The following is a 5,000-nucleotide window of genomic DNA, read 5'->3' as shown; positions in this document are numbered from 1 at the left end:
CGTATGTTATACTATGTTATACGTGCATGCTTTTTCCTTTGTTTTAAAGGCCAGAGTAGTTCTACAGCCTGATCTCTTTGCTGGTATGGTTTGGTGTGGTCTTGGTGGGACTACGGTTCGTTGTCGATACCTACCGCATTCCACACACCCCCCTCCCCCACCCGCCCGCATTCCCCCAACCCCCGCCTGCCTCACCCCCACCCCCCACCCCCGCCCGTGATTGTGGTCAGTCCATTTTGAAATCCATGTTCTCGTGACCGCAAGTGCATTTTCCCCCACCCACGCACCCACGTGTTGTCTTTGGACTTTGTCGCCGTCTAGGCACAGATAGATGTTTATTTCCACTTGTATGGGGGTCAGAGTGTATCCTTCCTTTCCTTTCTAGCTTCTGGGCTTTGCGTGTCTGCTTCCGAAAGACCTCCTCCGTTCGAGAAAGGATGAGTTCCTGCGTTGTTCTCTGAGCGCTGGCCTGGTTTCGGTTTGCCAGTCCCCGCCTTCCCTCCCTCCCTCCCTCCGTCCGGGCAGCCGGGGATCTTGCTCGTGCCCCTCTGGGCAGCCCGTGCCAGCCTCCCCGGGCACCGCCGGCGTCTCCGTGGGATTTCCCCCCGCCCAGGAATCGCGTGGGGAGTGCGTCTCCTCCGAGGCAGCCTCCCGGCGACATCTTCCCGGCTTCCCCCGCCCCCCCACCCCGTCTGCTGCCGGGGTCGCGCCGTGTCGTGCCGACCCGGGAGCTAGCTCCGAGACGGACGCCTCGGGGCCGCGCCAGACGCCCGCCGCCTCGCCCCGGGCTGAGCTCGGGCGTTTGGGCGGCCCGGCGGCGCTGCAGCGTCCTCGGTGGCCGGCCGGCGACCGGGATCCGGCCCGGGGACGTTGGAGCCGGTTGTCGGGAGCCACCTGGCGGCCGCTTTTATATTGTCCCTTGTCTCTGGAGCTTCGGCGGCGACCTTCGTGAGGGCTGTGACTCGGCCGCCGGGCCCGAGGCAGAGTTCCGGGAGCCAGGCGACGCTGGTGGCGACTGTCCCGGTGGCGCCCAGGCGTGGGCGCCTCCTGCTGTCGCTTGAGATTGGGCGTGCAGGTCTGTGAGGGTGTGACCGTCGCCGCGCTCTCGAGCCGGCTTGAGGGACCGCCTGGCCTGGTCGACCAGCATCCGACCGCGCCCCTCCGGCCGCGGGGACCGACCCGGCCATCCGACCCGACCTGGGCCGGGCCGCCGCGGTGGGAAGGGAGAGGGTCTTTCGCGCCCTCCGGAGCGCCTGTGGATGGATGGGCGGTCGGGCCTTCTCCTGGCTCACCCTTTGGAGCGTTCGTTCCCCGACCCCCTCCCCACCCCCTCCCTCCCCGGGTCCCCACAGCGCCCCGCTCCGGAGGTGGGGACCGGCCCGGGCCCGTGCGTTTAGGCCGGTGGAGGGCGCGACGGGCTCGGTGGTGGGCGCGCGTGGGTCCCGGTGGTCGGATTCATTCTGACCGATGTTTTTCCGAGTCGGACTCCAGAGGTGGGGACCGGAGCGGCCTGGGCCGCGAGGGGTGACCCGGAGAGACCGGCACGGGCCAACACGGGTGCGGTCCCTCGTGGGCTCCGGTCGCCTGGGAGGCGCCTCCCTGGGAAAATGTTTCCAAGTCCCCCTGGGTCCGGGGGCGTGGACGGACCGGGCCCTGCTCGCGCGGGTGGCCGGGCCGGGGAGGGGAGGGCGCACCCGGCCCTTCAGCGTGCCCACGTGGGTCCCGGTCGGCGGACGCGACTTTTTCTCACCCTGCCCCGCCCCCTCCTCCACCGCGAGTCCCGGCCGGGGGGTGGGGACCGGCCCGAGCCGTACTGGGTGGCCCGGATAGGGCGGCCTGGGCCCGGGCGCGGTCCCTCGTGGGGCCCGCTCGCCGGAGGCGGCCGAGTGGGATATTTCTTTTTCTCTAACCAAGTCCTCGCCCGGAGAGAGACTCGGAGGGACCGGTACCTGCCCGCGCGGGCGAACCGGGGAGGGCGACCCCGGCCCGCTCGCTGCCTCTCCCACGTTTTCCCGCCCCTCCCGCCCCGCCCCCACTTTGCCACCACGCTCCTCGGGTCGACCAGGTGGCCCCGAGGGCTCCGGGACTGGTGTGGATGGGGAAGGGTTGGGGACAGGTGGCGGGACCGAGGTCCCGGGGACCCCCCCTGCGATTCGTGGATGGGCCCCGCTGCCGGGCGTCGTGATTTTTTTCGCCCGAAATGGGCCTTTTTTGCCACCAGATAGGTGCTGACACGGTCTTCCCTGGCGTCTGTCGCTGAGGACTTTGGGACTCCGGACGCATGCAGGGCTCTGGGCTTGGGACTGCCGCCTGGCACCCGAACCGGCCCTTGCCGCTTGAGCCGCCCGCCTGGGCCTGCGCGCCGGCTCTCGTGTGTGCGCCCGGCTGACCCGGCCCGCGGTGCCGCCTCCGGTCTCTGGCTCACCCGAGGGCGGCGGGGCGAGGTGGCGCGTGGGTCTTCTACCCTGTGTGACTCCCACCCCCCGCCGCAGGCACCCGGTGGTGGCTGAGACGACCCCACCCCGCAGGCTCCGTGCCACGTGTCAGGCGTTCTCCTCGCGGGGTCGTCGGCCACTGTTGCCTGAGAGCCAGAAAAGGAGGTGTGGGGCGGGGGGCTGCCTGCCGGTGAGGCTGAAGCAGGCTCCTCGGATGATGGTCCTCACCGTGCCCCTCTCCTTCGGGACTTTCTGGCCCCTGGCTCGCTGGATTGACTGATTGATGTGGTGCTGTCGCGCTCTCCTGGGCCGGACCTAAGTCGTGCCAGACGAGGGACGGACGTTCCTGGCGAACGGGACCGCTCTTCTCGTTCTGTCCGCGGGCCCCTCGCCTCTCTTTTCACGCCCTCCCGGCCTGTCGAGGGGGTGTGTGGAAGGCAGGGGTGGTGGTCTCCGGCCCTGACCCTCGGTCTCCCGCCCCCTGCCTCACGGGGCGGGCGGGTCCGTGGTCCTCGGACGCAGCAGACACTCTCGCTTCGCCTCCTTGGCGTGTGCCTCGCGAGCGGTCCTCCCCGCGTCGGTGGGGGGGGGCCGTCCCGCCGCTGCGCTGCGCGCCCCTGCTGGCGCGTGAGCGTGCCTTGCTTGGCCGTCGGTGGTGCCCCTGGAGCGCTCCAGGTTGTCCCTCAGGTGCCCGAGGCCGAGCGGCGGTGTCGTTCCCTTTTCCCAGCGTGCTCCTCGGGTCCCCGCCGCGGTGGTGTGTCCCCTGAGTGGCTCTCTTGGGGGGGTCGAGACGGTAAGGGAGGCGTGCCTCTGTTCCCCCCCTCGGTGGGGGGCCGGGTGCCGCCTCGTCGCGGTTGTCCTCCCACGGCTGTGCGGTGGGGGGGATCGTGTTGGGTCGGGGGGCGGCTGAGGTTGTGCCCCCGGCTGCGGCCGCGAGCGCTCCTGTGAGCCGTGTGCTTACCCATACCGCAGACCCCCCCACACACCCCGTCCATTTGTGGACTGGGCGGCTTGTGGAGCCACCTCCGCGGGCCCAAAGGGGAGACGATGGGTGGGGGATGATGCACCCTCGGTGAGAAAGCCTTCTCTAGCGATCCGAGAGGGAGCCTTGGGGTACCGCACCCCCCAGCCGCTGCCCCTCCCAAGCGTGCAGTCGCCATGGTGGCGTCTGCCAGAGCACGTGGGCAGAGCCCCTCGCCTTCGCGGGAGGGCTTGCGCCGGCCCCGCGGTGGGGCCGTGCGCCGCTCTTTGCCTACCGTGGCCCGCGCCTCCCCCCTCTGAGTCGGGGGAGGGTCCCGCCAGGCCGGCGTCCGGCGTGGGGCCGCGTGTGCGCGTGTGCGTGTGCGTGCGGTGACCCCCGTGGCGAGCTCAAGGGGGCGGGGACGCCCGGACGTCCCGACTCCCCAGTCCCGCAGCCACGAGGAGCCCGTCGCGCCTGCCCTCACCGCGAGTCGCAGCCGGCGGCGGTGTGTGGGCGCGGTGCGGGTCGCCTCGCTCGGGAGCGTTTCCCTGGGGCGCGAGCCCCGGCGGTCGGACTTGGATGAAGGCGGACCTGGCGGGGACAGAGGGGTTGAGTTTGGGTGGACGGGTTCCTCCGTGGCACGCGGGGGAGACCGTCGCACGCAGGGCCTGGCGGCGGGGCCGGGTCGCGGGGAGGCCCCAGGGTGGCTGGGGCCGGCCGGCGTCTCAGGCGTCGTGGGACCGCCCTCGTGTGTGTGGCGGTGGGACCCCGCGCTTGTTTTCCTGGTGGCCCGGTCGTGTCTCGGCCCTTCCTCTCCCTGGGCAGCGCCCTGTGCCTCTGCCCCGCGGCCCTCGCCGTGTGTGCGTGCCGCCCCCTCCCCGTCGCCGCCGGCCCTCCCACGACCCCCCAACCCCCACGTCCCCTTCCCCGTCTGGGACCGAGCCGGCCTCGCCCTCGTGAGAGTGTCGCCCCCCCCGGCCGCCTTGGCCGGCGGCGTCCCCGGGTGGAGTGCTCACGGTTCCTGAGGCGGGGAAGTCGGGCGCGGCGGAGGTGTGTGTGGGGCCCTGCGGGGTGGCCGGTGTGCGCGCGGGAGAGTGTTCTTGCGGGCCGGCCGCGGCTCGTGGGTGTTTGGCGGAGGTGGTCGCGAGCCCCGTGAGGGGGGCCGGGCCCCTGGGGGGGCCGAGGAGGCCAGTCGGCGTCCTGGGTGCCGCGGGACCGCCCCTGCGCTGGAGGCCTCTGGCGGTGAGACCCCGTGTCGTGCCCCGGCGGCCGACTCGCGTCCGGGCCCTTAGGCCCGGCCCCTGGGCCCCCTCGCGGCGGCGCGCGGCCGCCCCCTCCCGCCACGGCCTCTGTGACGTCGTCGCCGCGTCTGCGCGTCGGCGGCCGAGCCAGCCGCGCCTCGTCGGCCCTCTCTCCCGTCCGTCCACCCGCCTCGTCCGTCGCGTCTGCCGACCCCTGGGCCGCGTCCCGGTGTGTTTCGCTCCCCGAGCCTGCCGCGGCTCCGCTCCGTGATCCGCCGCCACCGCCGCCCGTCTGCCGACGTCGTTGTGTGTTGGGCGAGGGGGGGGGCCGGCCGCCGTCTGTCCCCCCCGCCGTGCCGCGCC

The sequence above is a fragment of the Balaenoptera ricei genome, chromosome 21, assembly GCF_028023285.1.
Source record: "Balaenoptera ricei isolate mBalRic1 chromosome 21, mBalRic1.hap2, whole genome shotgun sequence".
Taxonomy (NCBI): domain Eukaryota; kingdom Metazoa; phylum Chordata; class Mammalia; order Artiodactyla; family Balaenopteridae; genus Balaenoptera; species Balaenoptera ricei.
This window is presented reverse-complemented; position numbering follows the sequence as displayed.